We start from the raw sequence: 21870 nt of genomic DNA, 5'->3' as shown, positions 1-21870 counted from the left end.
ACTTACTTATGATTCAGTACTACACAAATTGGTGTAATTATTTATTTACAAACTAATTAAATGGTAACACAGGATAACATACACACTTAATACGTCAAAAACAGGTCCATAGCGGACTGACAACAATATGGCTGCTTGTTACAAAAGACATGGAGAGGGCGAGAGAGAGAGAGAGGGAGAAAGACACTTAACGTTGGTACATCTAGAAAATACTCCCACTTATAGTATTCCTATACTTTGCACACAAACCGCCGCCCGCTTGGAGTAAGAAATCATAAATATATTTACGTGAAATGCCTTGGTTCGCCGTGTCTCTCGGAACCGGGCCGCCTTGGAAAGAGGGTTGGGCCTTTTCGTGGCACGCTGGTAAGTCTCTGATTGTCCAAAAATGGTTCCAACAAGTCTTCTTATCAGGTATGAAGGTAAGACCCAGATGCAGACCACGTCGAATAAACAATAATTTCCTATTCCAACAGTGGCAGGCAATAGACAGGTCAAGGCAGGCAGGGGTCAGTAATCCAGAGGTGGGGCAATGGTACCGGACGGCAGGCAGGCTCAGGGTCAGGGTAAGGCAGAGGTCAGTAATCCAGAGGGGGGCAATGGTACCGAGCGGCAGGCAGGCTCAGGGTCAGGGTAAGGCAGAGGTCAGTAATCCAGAGGGGGGCAATGGTACCGAGCGGCAGGCAGGCTCAGGGTCAGGGTAAGGCAGAGGTCAGTAATCCAGAGGGGGACAAAGGTACAGGTCGACAGGCAGGCTCTGGCAGGCAGAGTGGTCAAGTAGGCGGGCTCAGAGTCAGGACAGGCAAGGGTGAAAACCAGGAGGGCGAGAAAAGAGAGTCTGGAAAAAGCAGGAGCTGAGACACAAAACGCTGGTTGACTTGAACAAACAAGACGAACTGGCAACAGAAAAACAGAGAACACGGGTATAAATACACAGGGGATAATGGGGAAGATGGGCGACACCTGGAGGGTGGTGGAGACAATCACAAAGACAGGTGAAACAGATCAGGGTGTGACACTTCTACTGTTGTTCCTCTCTGTAGTTGTCCGGTGACTTGTCATGTAGTCCTGAACAGAACTATAGAGTTGATTTTCCTACCATTCTTTCCTGAAGCTGCCTCTTTGAACATAGGCTAGCCAGCTGTGTCGATGGTTCCCAGTGGGGTGATGAGAGTAGCGTAATACGATGGTTTGAGCAGTAGTAGAATGATCCCACTTAAAGGACAACTAATCAGCCATACCAGTGATTGTCCGGGAGGTGGTTTTATTGTCTCTACCTCGTGTTGAGATTCAGGGTTCAAACCGCTCTAACAGTGCAGCTGCAGCTCTACGTCTCTCTGGTCTGATATGTAAATTCTTAACCCATAATTTTATACAGTTTGTTCAAAAGGGCGGTTGCGTCAGGCTGACACGTTCTCTGACCTCACTCAGGGGCGTGACTTGTAACTTGTACAAAGTTTATGTAAAACAATTATATCTTATGTCTCTTAAAATCATTTCCCTCTCTTAACAAAAACACTTTCATAATTTTTCATATTTCATGCACAACACATTGGATGGAGACTTCACTCATGTAGTGGGTGTACTTTCCAAGCTACAGTATTTCCTTTATAATTTTTTTTTAATGATATCACAAAATTACAAACGAAATGACATTCGTGTTCTTTAGATCGCCTCTGACCATTCCCCACGTTTTATGTTTGAAATATTGTTACAGTATTTGCTTTAAAACGTGTTACAGTTTCAGCGGGAAAAGTCTGTAGAAACAAAAGACATTCCTCTGGTGAACATTGGAGAGGGAGAGCTGAATGTTCTGTCCTTGATTTACAACAGGGTGTGAGTTGTTAACCCCGCAGCCCCCCCCCCCCCCCCCCTCCTCTGCGGGTGAGAGGGGGTCTGGTTCAAGTTATTAATTGCAAACCTGATCTGACCTATTAGGATCCTCACAGGACAGTCATGACATAAGCTATATGCTAATGAGTGGATAGAGAGTGTTCCAGAGGTGTTACACTGTGGTGTGTGTGTGTGTGTGTGTGTGTGTGTGTGTGTGTGTGTGTGTGTGTGTGTGTGTGTGTGTGTGTGTGTGTGTGTGTGTGTGTGTGTGTGTGTGTGTGTGTGTGTGTGTGTGTGTGTGTGTGTGTGTGTGTGTGTGTGTGTGGGGGGTTAATAGTGTTTGTGAGAGAGGAGTGTGTGACAGTTGATTGGCTCATTACCGGTCCACCTGGTGCATGGTTGGTTATATGAGGGTTGGTCTGGGTGATAGAGTCTGTTGTGTGAACATGGTGTCTGTGCTGTAATATGAGTCATCTGCTCCACTATGAGAGGCTTTTAACCTGCAATATCACACTACATTTATAAAACAAGTTATTTGTGTCCTTTAAAATCACTACTGGCATCGCTCTTTCTCTCGCTTTCTTTCTCTCTCTGTCTCTCACTCGCTCTCTCATACACACACTTAGGCTAAGTTTACACAGGCAGCCCAATTCTGATATTTTACCACTTTGGTATTTTGACCAATCAGATCAGCTGTTTTGCCAATAATTGTGCAAAAGATTAGATTTTGGCTGCCTGTGTAAACGCAGCCTTATAGTACTGCCTTTCTCATCAGTTTTTCTGTTTCCTTTGCTGAGGTTTACACATTGATCATAATGTCATCTAATCTTTTCTCTTCTTCAAAATCTGCAATCATCTTATCAATCATCAAATCAAATCAAATTGTATTGGTCACATACACATGGTTAGCAGATGTTATTGGTCAGATACACATGGTTAGCAGATGTTATTGGTCAGATACACATGGTTAGCAGATGTTATTGGTCACATACACATGGTTAGCGGATGTTATTGGTCACATACACATGGTTAGCAGATGTTATTGGTCACATACACATGGTTAGCAGATGTTATTGGTCACATACACATGGTTAGCAGATGTTATTGGTCACATACACATGGTTAGCAGATGTTATTGTGAGTGTAGCAAAATGCTTGTGCTTCTGGTTCCGACAGTGCAGCAATATCTAACAAGTAATCTAACAAGTCCACAACAACTACCTTATCATCATCGTTGCCATCCCCATAGTCTGTGAGGAAAGAGAGGACTGATTGGCACAGTGTTATTTGAGGATTCATCAGAGATAATGCTGTAATCTTACCTGCTTGTGTACAATGTTACAGTGCAGTAGGCCTGATACTCATGGACAAATACAATGGTTGTAATTTCCAGAATTGACCAAAAGATGGGAGCATAGATCCCACCAGCACAGGATCAGGTGGAGCAACAAATATTCAGCATCAGCAAAAAAATTAAACTAATCTAAACTCCCAGGTGAGTTTATTATGACAAGGTTTCCAGCTTCATCAGAGTTGTGCTGATGATCATGATTGTATAATAGCAGAGCGTAGCATGCAAAGTCAGAGGAAATGGGACTCATGCTGAGCTCAAGTGACATGCCTACATGTGTATGGCTGACATCAGTACAAACACAGCAGGAGTCCTGTTTGTGTACACAGAGGGAGAATCTTAATTGCACACTCCTCGCTTCTTCTCTCCTCGCCTCCTTCTCAAAACCCAATGGATAAGAAAGCCAGAGGTCCCTACCCTCTGACCTCCTCCAATCGGTTTTGAGAAGGAAGAGCGGAGAAAGGTTGCGGTGAGTATGCAATTAAGATTCTCCCATTCAGTAGAAACCAGCCTGTGATCCTGTGGCATAGTGACTAATTGTGAATCCATGCGTGCAGGAGTTATACGATTGTGTTTGTAAGGTCAGGAGGTCATACAGTCATCCAAAGGCCTTGACGTCATCTGTAGAACATACACATACACAACACACACAGCTGTAAGGGATTTAGGCAATGTCACTGGTATCGCCATAAGGCTGTGGCCGGTAATTGTGTGTGTATGTGTGCGCGCGTGCACGTGTGTGTGTGTGCGCATTACAGTTGCTAATTTGAGATGAAACCTCACAGTAACAGTGTTTGGCTGCACTAATAGGCAGTGGCTGACATTTGAAAAGGTTGAGATGGAGGGTGGGGGGGGGGGGGTCTCACTCGCATTCTGACTAAAGAGTCGGTCCCCTTGTGCGGAATGGCCAGAGGATAAAACATTGAGACTCAAGCTTTTGTCCTAGCTAGTCCATAGACCAATAGTTGTAAAAATCGAATTAATTCCTATGCTACAATATACAGGTAGGTGGTAAGCACAATTAAATGTTATGTCACTCAATCTTCTCCATCTCTCTCTCAACATCTGTTCTCATAGTATGCAGTTATGCAAAACAAATGTTTATTCAAGAATAATAAGGGATGTAGGAGAAGAGATAAGTAGGCAGTAGGAAAGGAATCAGTGGAAGACAGAGAGATACAGCAGCACCTAGATCTTCTGCACAGATTCTGCCAGACCTGGGCCCTGACAGACCTGGGCCCTGACAGACCTGGGCCCTGACAGACCTGGGCCCTGACAGACCTGGGCCCTGACAGTAAATCTTAGTAAGACAAAAATAATGGTGTTCCAAAAAAGGTCCTGTTGCCAGGACCACAAATACAAACTCCATCTAGACATCGTTGCTATAGAGCACAGAAAAAACTATACATACCTCGGCCTAAACATCAGCACCATAGGTAACTTCCACAAAGCCGTGAACAATCTGAGAGACAAGGCAAGAAGGGCCTTCTATGCCATCAAAGGAACATAACATTTGACATACCAGGCAGGATCTGGCTAAAAATAGTTTAATCAGTTATAGAACCCATTGACCTTTATGGTTGTGAAGCATGGGGTCTGCTCACCAAACAAGAATTCACAAAATGGGACAAACACCAAATTGAGACTCTGCAAAAATATCCTCTGTGTACAACGTAACACACCAAATAATGCATGCAGAGCAGAATTAGGTCGATATCCGCTAATTATCAAAATACAGAAAAGAGACGTTGAATTCTACAACCACCTAAAAGGAAGTGATTCACAAACCTTCCATAACAAAGCCATCACCTACAGAGAGATGAACCTGGAGAAGAGTAACCTAAGCAAGCTGGTCATGGGGTTCTGTTCACAAATGCAAAGAGAGCCCACAGAGCCCCCAGACAGCAACACAATTAGACCCAACCAAATCCTGAGAAAACAAAAAGATAATTACTTGACACATTGGGAAGAATTAACAAAAAAACAGAGCGAACTAGAATGCTATTTGGCCCTAAACAGAGAGTACACAATGGCAGAATACCTGACCACTATGACTGACCCAAAATTAAGGAAAGCTTTGACTATATACATTTTCAGTGAGCATAGCCTTGCTATTGAGAGAGGCTGCCGTAGGCAGACTTGGCCCTCAAGAGAAGACAGGCTCACTGCCCAGGTGGAAACTGAGCTGCACTTCCTAACCTCCTGCCAAATGTATGACCATATTAGAGACACATATTTCCCTCAGATTACACAGACCCACAAAGATTTCGAAAACAAATCCAATTGATTTGATAAATTCCCATATCTACTGTGTGAAATACCACAGTGTGCCATCACAGCAGCAAGATTTGTGACCTGTTGCCACAATAAAAGGGCAACAACTGAAGCACAAACACAATTGTAAATACAACCCATATTTATTTATTTTCCATTTTTCACTTTAACTATTTGCACATCGTTACAACACTGTATATAGCCATAATATGACATTTGAAATGTCTCTATTCCTCTGGAACTTTTGTGAATGTAATATTTACTGTTCATTTTTATTGTTTGTCACTTTTGTCTATTATCTATTTCACTTGGTTTGGCAATGTAAACATGTGTTTCTCATGCCAATAAAAGTATTTGAATTGAGAGAGAGAGAGAGAGAGAGAGAGAGAGAGAGAGAGAGAGAGAGAGAGAGAGAGAGAGAGAGACACACAGAGAGATAGAGAGAGAGAGAGTTAAAGCTAGATAAGGGAGAGCACCATACTGAGAAGTGTGTTTTATATTTATCTGCATGTGGGGTATAGTATCTACTGTCTGGCTAACTGGAGTAGACATCTACAAAAACATCTTTTTTTATCATTCCGCTGCTAGCTCAATATGACTACAATGAACAACACCTCCAATACACACAATCAGTACCAATAGTATGATGGGCCAGCCTCAATGCCACAACTTTAACACATATTGTATACTCAATGTCCGAGCCCCTACCCCTTGTAATTTAGTCCTAAAAGAAATGGATATGTGTTATTAGCATAGTCGTAGATCCACTTATCCTGTCTTCAGGCCAGGTAGGATGTTCCGCGGACTATCCAATCCTCTCAAAATTACTATAGTACTTTGAGGTAGTGGCTAGGACTTTGTTTCGAATTTGGCATCAGACATACACAGTAACACCACAACACCCCTGCAAAAACAGATGCAGCAAGCTGCTAAGCCTGTATCCTCATTTCAGAAAAGAAGGGAGGGGGCAGAGAGAGAGAGAGAGAGTGAGGAGGAAGAATGAGAGAGAGACTGTTTGTTGTTTTCCCATCGTAGTCGTGGGGATTATATCAAACAGGCTTAGTAGATGACTCTTAGGGGCTTGTGTTTTTGTTCTCTTGGCTAAATAAAGAAACGATTATTCGGCACATCTCTGGTGCTGTGCATACTCAGAGGACTAACTCACCCTTCCTACTCTCAAATGTATAATTTATGTCAATCTCTCCCCATCTCCCTCTATCCTTTACTGTCACTTCTCATTGCCTGCCTGTCTCTCTGAATCCCTGCTCTACTCCCCCTCTATCACTTTTCCAGCATTGCAGAGGCACCTCCCATCTTGCAGAGAAATAACTTGTGGGAGAGGGAGGCTGGGTGTAAGAGGACAAGGGGAAACAGCAGTCTTAGATAAACCCAGGGGAATCTCCCATCATCCTCTACTTCAGCAACACGCAGATGACTGCTCTGGGAAGGTGAGCCACTTGAAGTAGACGTTACTCGAAAGCACAGGTCAACAACCAGCTTCCTCTCCCCCTAATCCTAATCCTTAACGACCAGCTTCCCCTTCCCCTAATCCTAACCATTAACGACCAGCTTCCCCTTCCCCTAATCCTAATCCTTAACGACCAGCTTCCCCTTCCCCTAATCCTAACAATTAACGACCAGCTTCCCCATCCCCTAATCCTAACCATTAACCACCAGCTTCCCCTTCCCCTAATCTTAACCATTAACGACCAGTTTCCCCATCCCCTAATCCTAACCATTAACGACCAGCTTCACCGTCCCCTAATCCTAACCATTAACGACCAGCTTCCCCTTCCCCTCATCCTAACCATTAACAACCAGTTTCCCCATCCCCTAATCCTAACCATTAACGACCAGCTTCCCCGTCCCCTAATCCTAACCATTAACGACCAGCTTCCCCTTCCCCTAATCCTAACCATTAACGACCAGTTTCCCCATCCCCTAATCCTAACCATTAACGACCAGCTTCCCCGTCCCCTAATCCTAACCATTAACGACCAGTTTCCCCGTCCCCTAATCCTAACCATTAACGACCAGCTTCCCCTTACCCTAATCCTAATCATTAGGTGGAAAACTACCAAACCTGACCTCAGATAAGTATCTGGAGACAACTTTATCCTATGTCAGGTGCAGTGGCTCATAATAATGTCTGGAATTGAGTGTAATGGCTGGAATGGAGTGTATGGAATGGTATCAAACATGAACCATTCCATTCACTCCATTCCGGCCATTATTATGAACCGTCCTCGACTCAGCAGCCTCCACTGGTCAGGTGAGTCAGCTACTGCGGCAGAACAGTAACAATTGTCTGGTAGTCTACATTGGCACTGGCAAAATCCCAGCAAAATAGAGAAACAAAGGCAAAGTTAAGATTCACACAGAAAAGTATTGTTCTGTGGGTGTTCCTTCAGACATCCACTGCTTCTGTTGCCCACTATCTAGGTGAAGACCCCCGCCTCAGCACTGTGTAGGTCTACAAAGAGACACTCACAAAACTTCCCTTGAGCTTTGTCTGAACTTTGGATAACTCTGCAAACAAACAAGTTTTCATCTGCAAAACCACATCACAGTGGCAGGGTGAAATCAGAGACCCCGAATAAAAATCCATTCCTATTCTTTCTCTCTAGTTCTCTTTCTTTCTTTCTTTCTTTCTTTCTTTCTTTCTTTCTTTCTTTCTTTCTTTCTTTCTTTCTTTCTTTCTTTCTTTCTTTCTCACTCACACACACACACACACACACACACACACACACACACACACACACACACACACACACACACACACACACACACACACACACACACACACACACACACTTAACTGAAAACAAAACACTGGCCCACATATAAGGGAAAGTGAAAGAAAGTTCAGCACAGCGGAAGCAATACAGGCTGTTACTCATTTTCATGATTTTTAATGAGCAGAAAACTTCATGGTGGCGTTTGACTGTCAATACATGATGATCAAATCAATCTGGTTTAGTGACACCCCAGGGAGGAAATGTCAGAGTGATAAGAGAGAATTAGGAGGAGAAAAGAAAAGGAAGAGCTAATGACAGGCAGATGCAGGCAGAGAGAGAGCAGAGACAGTGAGAGACGTGGGTGTCTATAGACTTGAAGAAGTTTCAGCAAGTGGTGGTGGAAACATTTATGGGAGGCTGGGGTAAAGTATGAAACGATTATGAGAAACACACACACACAGTATATCTGTAGCTCACAGAACACACACACACCGTCTGTCTGGAGCGCACAGAACACACACACAGTCTGTAGCTTACAGAACACACACACACAGTATATCTGTAGCTCACAGAACACACACACCGTCTGTCTGGAGCTCACAGAACACACACACAGTCTGTAGCTTACAGAACACACACACAGTCTGTAGCTTACAGAACACACACACACACCGTCTGTCTGGAGCTCACAGAACACACACACAGTCTGTAGCTTACAGAACACACACACAGTCTGTAGCTTACAGAACACACACACAGTCTGTAGCTTACAGCCCCAGCGAGATGGTTGCTCTAAGACATAAACATCCAACTGATGATGATGATTCATAGCCCCACACTCTCTCTGTGTGTGTGTGTGTGTGTGTGTGTGTGTGTGTGTGTGTGTGTGTGTGTGTGTGTGTGTGTGTGTGTGTGTGTGTGTGTGTGTGTGTGTGTGTGTGTGTGAGAGAGAGAGAGAGAGAGAGAGAGAGAGAGAGAGAGAGAGAGAGAGAGAGAGAGAGAGAGAGAGAGAGAGAGAGAGAGAGAGAGAGAGAGAGAGAGAGAGAGAGAGAGAGAGAGAGAGAGAAAGAAACAGCGAGAGGGAGAGAGAAAGAGAGAATTGACATAGTTCTATGGATCAAATCACAAGGGAAAATAAAAGTGCTGAGCAGACAGCTCTGTTAATGTCAGGTGTCAACAGCAATGAGAACAGATTCATCTGGCAGTCTGACCACACACACACACACACACACACACACACACACACACACACACACACACACACACACACACACACACACACACACACACACACACACACACACACACACACACACACACACACACACGGATATGCAGGCTGAGCACAGCACAGCATAAGCCTACCTCTGGCACCATTTTAACAATTCTGAGGTGTATGCAGTCAAGAGCTTAGACGTATACCATTGGGCGATCAATGAAAAAAATATAATCAATATTGTTGTACAATGACTTGTGATCAATGGTGATATTTAGTATTGATTTCAACTCTATGCCTCATTGAAATTGATTTCACGCTATTTCGATATCCTGCCCCTTAGGTTAGAATCTATAGTCCCTAAATCACAACATCTATGTCTACTATCTGGTCTACCTCATGTAGGCCTATCTTACTCTCTGTAGGCCTATTAGGATAAGAGCCTACATGCCTGTATTCAAGGCTATAGCTGTGTAGGCCTTAGCCCTTGATCATGAGTCTAAGTTTCCTTACTTTACACATAAGAGTCATTGGTCGACGGGATCTTCTGTAGGGGAGCTATGTTAAGAGCCGCAATGCTTGGTGCGAACATTAACACGCATCGCTTGCGGGCCTTATCTTTCATATTGTCAAGAAATAATTTTCAAAAACAAAAGGTTAAATACATAAAACATCAACATCAAACATAAAACCCAAACCCACAGCAACAGATCCACGAGGTCTGCCATGAGAGGTGACTGTATAGTTAGTTCCCTTAATTAAACAGAACATGTAAGGTACTTGGACTAAGGAGTAACGTCAGGCTCCTTTAGTCCAATATTGGGCAATGTAGGCCTATGCTATTTAGTAACATTTAGGCTAGTTGCATAGAAAAAGTCATTTCAATCCCTGACCATTTTTTAACTCTCTCTCAACACTTTGACGTGCTGTCAAATTTAGACTAGGATACTTCTTCACTCCCCGAGGTCAGTGTTGTGAGCAAAACTAGCTAGTCGAATTATTATATCCTCGCCACGAAAAGGGGCTGACTTTAGGACTGCGGAAAGAAATGGCTCTGCTGTTGCCCTAACCATCACCTATTGCGGATCCTATCCCTCGAGCGACTTGGCCAATCAGTGCGTATCAGCGACACATGAACGGTGATTTCCACGGAATGGCTCGCGGAACAAAGAAGCCGCCCGTCGCGAATTCCCGTATGGGTAGATAGAGAGAATTCGCCGATAAAACAGCACAGAAGAGTTACGTTAGTAAGGCTTGGTGAAATAAAATGATTATCTTCGACGCAAAATAGAAAAAAGTCCGTTTTTTTATGCTCAAGGAGATAACTTGGCGTCGTGAGGGCTTTGTCGATCGCGAGGCGAGGCTTTTGGCTACATTGTTACATTGGAACGTAAGTAAAATATGTCTTGCCTGTTTTAATTTTATTGCGTCGAATATAATAATGTTTGAACACATTCGATAGTGTTGTTCAATATGCTCTCTGTTGTTGATGTTTAGAAAACTTGGCAATGTTCACAACTTTGTCGCACTGGGTTGGGTATGTTTTGTTGTTGTACATGTTGTTTTTATGAAGCTGCAGCAACTCAATAAGCCATTCGTACGAGAAGGCTAATTTAGGACTTTATTGAAATAAAATGACGTCGACTGGGAAGCGAGGCGTGGTAACTTGAGAAGCATAACTTGTCTTTGGCATTTACTTGTAATTACATTTTTATTAATTCATCCCACCGTTTACAAGAGCTTGGGAAATAATGACAAAATATTAATAAACTGATTATGATTAGAATGTTTTCGAAACGATATTCTGAAAAGGTTCTGAGTGGCTACAAGCAAATAAACATAATTTCCCCCAAAATATATTATTGACAACATGTAGAATATTCAGGACCTCATTCTGTCAAACTGGGACACGGACTAGGCCACTGTAATGGTTATTACTTACATCAGGAAAGCCATTTTTTGCTTTAAGTATTAGGCCACTGTATTGTAGTCTACTCCTTTGCAGAACTTGCATGTTGGCTTGCTATTTGATACCCTGCTTTGGACAGTTTCCTATTGTCACAGCTGAATTTACGTCAGTGTAGTCTGTGATTCTACAGACAGGTGGGCAAACAGGAGAGATATTTTACAGCGGGGTGGGTTTACCAAAACGGACGCCTATTCAAGTGCATCTGTTGCAGTTTATTAGTCATTTTTAAACGGTAAATGCTTTATCTCCTGGAGTGACTGTAACCACACCATCTGCCTGACCTGGCCCTTCCAGGGCACGAACACTGTCCAGATGAAGTGTCTGATGGGATTACCGTGGGATGGACCAGTTAAAGAGCCAGTTATCATATTGATGTGCTTTTCTTTCCTTAATGCGTCTTAGTGGATGGTACATTAAACCTCTTTGTCACCAGAGTAGGCCTTGCTTACTCTTCTGACTAGGCCTACAACTAACCCATTTATATGGAAAACCATTACCAGTTTTTGGCTGTTGCATAGGCCTAATCAATGAATGATCCCATGGGGTGGAAGTATTCAGATCGTTCCTAGTATAGAACCAATCACAGCCCCCACACTCAATTATTAACATCTGGGGTTTGAACCCACGACCTCAGTCATGTCAGGTGACCTATGAACCCTATAGCCACCTGGGTGGGCAACATCCATAGTGCATCATGACCACACTGGAATAGGCACACTGTTGGAAGTAAAACTTTTTTTGTTGTTGACCAAACACACAAGCTATTTCTCTGTGAACAAATTAAGACTTTCAGCATGCTTATAGAGAAGAGCACTCAACATGTACTGCACTGACACAAATGACTAATGATTGGTTGAAATACATTTATAATATCACATTTTATTTGTGACATGCGCTGAAAACAACAGGTGTTGTTCACCTTACCGTGAAATGCACACTTGCAAGCCCTTAACCAACAATGCAGTTCAAGAAATAGAGTTAAGAAAAGATTTACAAAATAAAAAGTAACACAAAATAACAACAACGAGGCTATGTGCCGGTACCGAGTCAACGTGCGGGTGTACAGGTTAGTCGAGGTAATTTGTACATGTAGGTATGGGTAAAGTGACTATATACATAGATAATAAACAGAGAGTAGGAGCTGTGTAAAAACAAAGGAGCGGGGTCAATGATTGCTTGGGGCTAGAAGCTGTTAAGGAGCCTTTTGGACCTAGACTTGGTGCTCTGGTACCGCTTGGCGTGCGGTAGCAGAGAACAGTCTATGACTTGGGTGACTGGAGCCACAATTTTTGGGGCCTTCCTCTGACATTGCCTAGTATATAGGTCCTTGATGGCAGGACGCTTGGCTCAGTGATGTACTGGGCTGTGTACACTACCCTCTAACGCCTTACGTTCAGATGCCGTGTGGTTGTCATACCAGGCGGTGATGCAACTGGTCAGGATACTCTTGATGGTGCAGCTGTAGAACCTTTTGACGATCTGGGGACCCATACCAAATCTTTTCAGTCTCCTGAAGGGGAAAATGCGTTGTCGTGCCCTCTTCACAACTTTTTTGGCGTGCTTGGATTGTGTGATCTGTACTGTTAGATTTCAGTGCCGCCTTTGATATTATTGACCATAACCTGTTATGGTTTTTCAACCTCAGCTCTGAATCCAGGATATAGCAATCTATCTAATAGAACATTGGGTTTTCTTTAATGGAAGCTTCTCTAATGTTAAACATGGGAAGTGTGGTGTACCGCAGGGCATCTCTCTAGGCCATCTACTCTTTTCTATTTTTACCTATGACCTGCCACTGGCATTAAAGAAAGCCTTTATCCATGTACGGTAATGATTCAACGCTGTAAATAGAGTCATATCATATTAGATGTTGTAAACAACTAGATCTGATTTGCATGGGTATGATTTAATTGGGTGTTTTTCCACATAGACACACCCTATGTGTTTTAATAAAATCAACTATATGTATTGAGCTTGTCTGATGCTTTAAGCACACTGTTTGATTAAGCTTGTGCTAGTAAACGTGCAACATTGGTTATAACATTCTGGACCCTCAGTTTCCTGTGTCAGTGTGCTCGGGACACACACAGGGTAAGGGGTCATCCGGTAGGCCTATTTTATGACATTTCCACTGGGACAGAGCATTACATTTTTCCCTTTTCATGCTGAGTGGTTATCGAAAGGGAAAGAGCTTGACCCCCCCCCCCAAAAAAAAAAAAAAAAACATTTAGGAATTATTGTCAATCACAATGGATGTAAAAACAGACTTTGTTTGAGGTGAAGAAAAGATTACTTTGAGATCTCTGCGTTATACATTTATATGCCTACATTTGCGCGCAGGCCAGGAAACCTATAGGCCTACCTCTGTGTAATCGGGTGTGTGTCCACGCAAAAGACAATGACTAAATTGACAAAACTCGGGAATGGGATTAAATTAACCAAAACTTGTTTCTCACAAGCATAGGTTGTGTTCTCTGCAAACAACATGCCCACTCCGGCAATGAGAAGGGTAAAAGACTGGAATAATAATATATTGAATGCATTAACAGAAAGTACCGTAACCAAACAAACATTGTAGGTTAGGAATTAACGGTAAATGTACTACTGGTGAGATATGTAATGGGGAATTGATAGACCTTAACAATCAAATGCAAACAATTCACACAATGAAGTTGTGAAGCAATGGATTTTCACAAATTAACGGAAGAGAGTGCATTCTGGAGAGAGACGTGCAATTGTGCATCTTAGCCACACTCCTTCTTCTTGGACTGTGCCATCCCCACGGCCTCCGCAATGGATTAGTCTAGGCCTCTGCAATTAATTAGTTCACTGAGATGGGTGTGAATCAGACAGGTGTCTCGTGTGCCATTTAATTAAAAAATATATATATATTGGTACCAGTTAAAAGTTTGGACACACCTACTCATTCAAGGATTTTTCTTTATTTTGATTTTTTTTTTACATTGTAGAATAATAGTGAAGACATCAAAACTATGAAATAACAAATGGAATCATGTAGTAACCAAAAAAGTGTTAAACAAATGAAAATATATTAAAAACTCTTCAAAGTAGCCACCCTTTTCCTTGATGCACACTCTTGGCCTTACCTCAACCAGCTTCACGTGGAATGTTTTTCCAATAGTCTTGAAGGAGTTCCCACATATGCTGAGCACTTGTTGGCTGCTTTTCCTTTACTCTGCGGTCCAACTCATCCCAAACCATCTCAATTGGGTTGAGGTCGGGTGATTGTGGAGGCCAGGTCATCTGATGCAGCACTCATCACTCTCTTTCTTGGTCAAATAGCCCTTACACAGCCTGGAGGTGTGTTGGGTCATTGTCCTGTTGAAAATCAAATGATGGTCCTACTAAGCGCAAACCAGATGGGATGGTGTATCGCTTGCAGAATACTGTGGTAGCCATGCTGGTTAAGTGTGCCTTGAATTCTAAATAAATCACAGACCGTGTCACCAGCAAAGCCCCATCACACCTTCTCCTCCACGCTTCACAGTGGGAACCACACATGCATAGATCATCCGTTCACCAACTGCGTCTCACAAAGACACAGCGGTTGGAACCAAATATCTCAAATTTGGTCTCCTCAGACCAAAGAACAGATTTCCACCGGTCTAACGTCCATTGCTCGTGTTTCTTGGCCCAAGCAAGTCTCTTCTTATTGGTGTCCTTTTAGTAGTGATTTCTTTGCAACAATTCGACCATGAAGGCCTGATTCACGCAGTCTCCTCTGAGCAGTTGATGTTGAGATGTCTGTTACTTGAACTCCGTGAAGCATTTATTTGGGCTGCAATTTCTGAGGCTGGTAACTCTAATGAACTTATCCTCTGCAGCACAGGTAACTCTGGGTCTTACTTGCCTATGGCAGTCCTCATGAGAGCCAGTTTCATCATAGTGCTTGATGGTTTTAGGGACTGCACTTGAAGAAAGTTCTTGAAACTTTCTAGATTGACTGACCATGTCTTAAAGTAATGATGGACTGTTTCACTTTGCTTATTTAAGCTGTTCTTGACATAATATGGACTTGGTCTTTTACCAAATAGGGCTATCTTCTGTATACCATCTCTACATTGGCACATCACAACTGATTGGCTCAAAAGCATTAACAAGGAAAGAAATTACACAAATGAACTTTTGACAGGGTACCCCTGTTAATTAAAATGCATTCCAAGTGACTTCCTCATGATGCTGGTTGAGAGATTGCCAAGAGTGTGCAAAGCTGTCATCAAGGCAAAGGTGACTATTTTGAAGAATCTAAAATATATTTTGATTTAACTTTTTTTGGCTACTACATGATTCCATATGTGCTATTTTATGGTTTTGATGTCTTCAATATTATTCTACAATGTAGAAAACAGTAAAAATAACGAAAAACCCTTGAATGAGTAGGTGTCAACTTTTGACTGGTGCTGTCTCTCTCTCTCTCTCTCTCTCTCTCTCGATAAACCAAACAATCGACCAGTCGACTAATTGGGGTCAGTCCTTCAATGGTTGTAAATCTGGGGAGAGGTCTCTCCGTGATATAGATTCCCTGCTTATTTGACATCGCACTCCACAAAGCAAGTCCTAAAACTTAACTAGTTTTATCTTGATTATTGTCCAGTCACATGGTTTAGTGCTGCAAAGAAGTACCTAGTTAACCTTTCTAGGACACACCCCACAACATTCGGCTGAAAAGGCAGCGCGGGAAATATTTTTTAGAAATATGTAACTTTCACACATTAACAAGTCCAATACAGCAAATGAAAGATAAACATCTTGTTAATCTACCCATCGTGTCCGATTTCAAAAATGCTTTACAGCGAAAACACAACATATGATTATGTTAGATCACCGCCAAGTCCAAAAAACACACAGCCATTTTCCCAGCCAAAGATAGGAGTCACAAAAAGCAGAAATAGAGATAAAATTAATCACTAACCTTTGATGATCTTCATCAGATGACACTCATAGGACATCATGTTACACAATACATGTATGTTTTGTTCGATAATGTGCATATTTATATCCAAAAATCTCAGTTTACATTGGCGCCATGTTCAGAAATGCCTCCAAAATATCCGGAGAAATTGCAGAGAGCCACATCAAATAACGGGAAATACTCATCATAAACTTTGAAAGATACATGTTTTACATAGAATTAAAGATACACTTGTTCTTAATGCAACCGCTGTGTCAGATTTCAAAAGAACTTTACGGAAAAAGCACACCAGGCAATCTGAGACGGCGCTCAGATATAACAACATTTCTCCGCCATGTTGGAGTCAACAGAAATATGAAATTACATCATAAATATTCCCTTTGATGATCTTCATCCGAATGCACTCCCAGGAATCCTAGTTCCACAATAAATTGTTGTTTTGTTCGATAATGTCCGGTATTTGTCCAAGTAGCTACTTTTGCTAGCACGTATAGTTAACATATCAAAACGCTCGCACAGGTCTAGGCAAACTCGGACGAAAACTTCAAAAAGTTATATTACAGGTCGAATAAACTGGTCAAACTAAGTAGAGAATCAATCTTCAGGATGTTGTTATCATATATATCCAATAACGTTCCAACCGGAGAATTACTTCGTGTCTGTAGAAGTAATGGAACGCAAGGCGATATCATGTGGAATGCGCGTGACCAGGAACTGGCAATCTGCCAGACCACTGACTCATTCCCCTCTCATCCGGCCCCACATCACAGTATAAGCTTCATTCAACGTTCTACAGACTGTTGACATCTAGTGGAAGGCGTAGGAAGTGCAAACAGATCCATATCTTACTGGGATTTGAACAAATGAATTGAATATCGACCAGCCTCAGAATTTCCACTTCCTGTTTGGAAGTTTGCCTGCCATATGAGTTCTGTTATACTCACAGACATATTTCAAACAGTTTTAGAAACTTCAGAGTGTTTTCTATCCAATAATAATATGCATATATTAGCATCTGGGACAGAGTAGGAGGCAGTTCAATTTGGGCACGCTGCCCCCATCCCTAAAAAGTTAAGCTGCTGCTGGCCCAAAACAGAGCTTCACATTTTGCTCTTCATTGTAATCAGAGGGTTAATATCCAAACTATGCATGCCAGTCTCTCTCTTGGCTAAGAGTTGAGGAAAGACTGACTGCATCACTTCTTGATTTTATAAGAAACATTCATGTGTAGGAAATTCCAAATTGTTGGCGTAGTAAGCTCGCACACAGCACTTTTGACAGTTCCCAGGTCCAGAACAAATTCAAGGGAACACACAATATTATACAGAGCCATTATTGCATTTAATTCCCTTCCATCTTATCTAGTGCAAGTGAACAGCAAACCTGGTTTCAAAAATCGAACAAAGCTTCACCTCATGGCACGCTTCTCCCCCATATGACCTACTTGTTGTGTGTATGTACTAACACTTATGTGTAACTGATAGATGCACAATACATGTTAATGTTTTAAAATATATGTAAATTATTTGATCTGTAATGTCTTTTTCGTTGTCGGACCCCTTTAAGACTAGCTGTTGCCATTGGCTAATGGGGATCCTAATAAAATCAAATGGGCAGAATGTCCTCTCCTTGTCTGAGGATTGACCTCAGAAATCAGGATAGCTTGGATCAGAGCAAAGAAGGATGATTTCTAGACCTACACATTGGGCATTGAGTTTCTTTGTCCATCTGTGTGGATTTACTTTAAACTACATATGAACTAATAATGAGCTGTCTATAAACCCTTTGTGACCCCCTTAAAGGATGTCTTATGTGTATGGAGTGTGTTAGGTAAAAGCAGAGTTTACAGAACACATCTGTCTTATCTTTTAGACTGCTTCTAAGGACAGCCAGTGAGTGGTAGACTTAATTTGAGAGCGTGTGCTAGATCCTGGAAGCAAGATTGTGATGGAACACCTCTCAGCACACCACCCCTGAATACACTATAATGTGACCCGTTTATATTGTGCTGTTTGTTGCATAGCCTACTGTCACATGCAGTACAAACAGGGTGTGCAAGTGACTACTGTATTGCAATAAACATCACACACGGGGTTTGTGCTTCCTAAGTGTGTGTTCAATGGAGTGTTGGTGTGTTGAGGGAAACAGAATTGCCTACCCTGTCACAATCCTGCTTCAGCCCACTGTCAGTTGGTGCTAGTGTTGATAGCTATATTGTTTTCACTGTACCCTACCACAAAGTTAGCTAGCTGCGCTGACACTGACAGGACACCCTAACGTTGTTGTGAGCAGGTTATGTGACCATGAATCCGGTTACGCTGCCCCCCTCTGAGTCTCAGTAGGGTGGCTGGTGTGGCTCAGGGCCATCCCGAGAGAGACGTTGGCAGCTTGTTTCAGCTTCTTCCCTGTTAAACGCTAAAACTGCATTCAGGGACTGACTGACTCTAGGAGCTTATGACGCAGAAGAAGCAACGTTTCTGAGCTACTTTGATGCATGCGGTTATCGCCATGACAACTCTATTGCTGCTGTGATATTTAGGTAATTTATTGTGACATAAGGTTGCAAATGACTGGCGTGTCACAGACCTCGTGTGGAGCAGAAATCAGTCGTCCCAACAAACCACTGTGGTGACATACAGAATGTATACTGAACAAAAATATGAACGCAACAACGTCATTGATTTTACGGAGTTACAGTTCATATGAGGAAATGTCAATTGAAATAGATCAATCAATCACATTTTAAAAGGGCTTTATAAATACATCAGCTGATATCTCAAAGTGCTGTACAGAAACCCAGCCTAAAACCCCAAACAGCAAGCAATGCAGATGTAGAAGCACGGTGGCTAGGAAAAACTCCTTAAAAAGGCAGGAACTAAGAGAGGAACCAGGCTCTGAGGGGTGGCTTGTCCTCTTCTGGCTGTGCCGGGAGGCAACTATTACAGTGCATGGCCAAGGTTGTGTGTGTGAGAGAGACGAAAACAGCAGGTCCAGGACAAGGTAGCACGTCTAGTGAACAGGTCAGGGTTCCTTATCCACAGGCAGAACAATTTAAATGGATTCGTTAGTCCTTAATCTATGGAATTCACGACTGGGAATACAGATACCTTTTTGTGCATTCAAATTGCCATCGATAAAATGCAATTGTATTCGTTGTCCATAGTTTATGCCTCCTTATAACATAACCCCACCATGGGACACACTGTTCACAACGTTAACATCAGCAAACAGCTTGCCCACACGACTCCATACACGTGGTCTGCGGTTGTGAAGCCAGTTGGACGTACTGCCAAATCCTCAACAATTATTTTGGAAGCAGCTTATGGTAGAGATGTGAACATCCAATTCTCTGGCAACAGCTCTGGTGGACATTCCTGCAGTCAACATGCCAATTGCATGCTCCCTCAACTTGAGACATCTATGGCGTTGTGTGAGAGAACTGCACATTTTATAGTGGCTTTTATTGCCCCCAGGACAAGGTGCACCTGTGTAATGGTCATGCTGTTTATTCAGCTTATTGATATGCCACACCTGTCAGGTGGATGGATTATTTTGGCAAAGACGTGCTCACTAACAGAGATGCAAACGTGTGCACCAAATTTGAGAGAAATAAGCTTTATGTGCATTTGGAAAATTTCAGATATAATTTAAGCTCATGAAACATGGGACCAGCACTTTACATGTTAATTTTACATTTTTGTAGAGTGCATAATGACCCCTCACTCTTTCTCTTACTCACTTTCTTTAAAAAAAAAATATTGCTCCCTCCCTCTCTTTCTAGTCTTAATGTCTCTTGCTTTTGACCCACCTGCCTTCTATTTCTCACAAACACAATGTCACAACTGACATGCCATAAAAGTTAAGTGACAGTGATTGATAAACTCATTTGAAGGACTCAGAAGAATAGCAACCAACATTACATTTTGTCGTCTTTCAACTGCCAGTCAGTGCCACTGCATCTCCCTCCCTCTGACAGGTGCATGCTACTCATGTTGATCACCATCTTGGGAACATAGCTTCCAGGAACATTAACGTTATCAGAACAGCACAAATAATTTCACATCCTCTTCCGTCGGTCTGTTCAATCGGAGCTCAGGAGGGATACGCCCGTTCCAGGAGGAGCGTCAGGCAGCAGTTCCTCCGCTCCACCTTGCTCAGAGCCTGTATGATCATGATGGAGGTGATGAATGCATTTTAATCTCCACACAAACCAACAGTGCTGCGTCAGCCAGCAGCTGTCCAGAGTCGTGACACACTGGCACTAGTCCCATCGGCTGTGCCTGTGTCCTGTAGCCCCCTGTCCCTCCCTCCCACACACTGCTGAGTCAGTCAAATGGTAATGTTTAGAAATCCCATTCAAAGGGATAGGTCACTGAATGACACACTGGGCTGTAAGGGGGACAGCGGGACAATTTAAAGGCCTTGTTCCCACAGTGTAATATCAATAAATCACTGTAGTAGCCTTAATTTAATTGCTCAGGTTGTGGCATGAGCAGTTGTGGCATGAGCAATTATGATGAGCAGTTGTGGCATGACTCCCATGTTCATTTACTGTCCACAGGCATTTTAATCAGTTTTGGACTAACTCGCTTGGTCTGCACCATTAGTAGGTGTGTGTGCGAGTGAGACTCGGTCACAAAGATAATAGATTTTTCAAAGCCACTTTTGTGCTATAGTTGTAGGCTACTCTTACTGATGTCACTTGTGTCCTGTGATAATAACAATGACAACAGGTTTGCATGCATTTTGTTTTCTGTAATCTGCTTTGTCCAATTTCATGTAAATGAAAGTTATAATCAGACGGCATGACCAGTATGTAAAGAAGCAACGGTCTAAACAACCAGTGGTTGAACTTGGTTGCCAGGGTAAGCTATCAAACTGGAAGGTTGTGTGTGATTACAGGTAGATGGTTTGCTGCGTATGTTATCAACTAACTTGGGGCCTCTGGTTGTTTTTGAGTGATGTGGTATTTCTCTCTGCACACTAACAGGACTCTACACTCACACACTGACACTCCAACATGCACACACATTTATACTGGCTACACACACTCGCATACAATCATCATTTACGCTGCTGCTACTTCCCCACACTACGCCACCAGCCTATACTGTTGACACCAGGCAGGATGTGGCCATGGACTGCTTACACCAAATCCTGACTGCCGTCAGCATGACACATCAGGAACCGGGATTCGTCGGCCAAGGCAATGTTTGTCCAGTGTTGGTGATTGCGTGCCCACTGGAGCTGCTTCTTGATTTTATCTGATAGGAGTGGAACCCGGTGTGGGGTCGGTCTTTGTCATGGATGGGCTATTGCAGCAGACAACGAGTTGTGCGTTCCGAGATGCCGTTCTGCACACCACTGTTGTACTGCGGCGTTATTTCCCTGTTTTACATAGTAAGCCACGGCAACGTGACTCACTGTCTGTAGGAGCTAACCATTTTCCTGGACAGGTGCTGTACCTAATTAACTGGCACCTGAGTGGGGGTTCTTTCTAGTGTTATTTTTGTTTTTATTCTACCTTGTTATTTTTAGTACTACATTGATATTGCA

At 42.7% G+C, this 21870-nt stretch overlaps 1 protein-coding gene across 1 annotated transcript in view; it reads left to right on the top strand.

Annotated features, from left to right (window-relative positions):
• The first annotated feature begins 10486 nt into the window (after nt 1-10486).
• The window catches only part of LOC139548234 (SPRY domain-containing SOCS box protein 4-like), a 60666-nt gene continuing 49282 nt past the window's right edge, over nt 10487-21870 (top strand). The window contains exon 1 of the mRNA XM_071357775.1: nt 10487-10802. The gene's annotated coding sequence lies outside the window, so the exon portion shown is untranslated. The remainder of the gene's footprint in view (nt 10803-21870) is intronic.

The sequence above is a fragment of the Salvelinus alpinus genome, chromosome 21 (assembly GCF_045679555.1).
Source record: "Salvelinus alpinus chromosome 21, SLU_Salpinus.1, whole genome shotgun sequence".
In the NCBI taxonomy this organism is placed as follows: Eukaryota; Metazoa; Chordata; class Actinopteri; order Salmoniformes; family Salmonidae; genus Salvelinus; species Salvelinus alpinus.
This window is presented reverse-complemented; position numbering and strand designations above follow the sequence as displayed.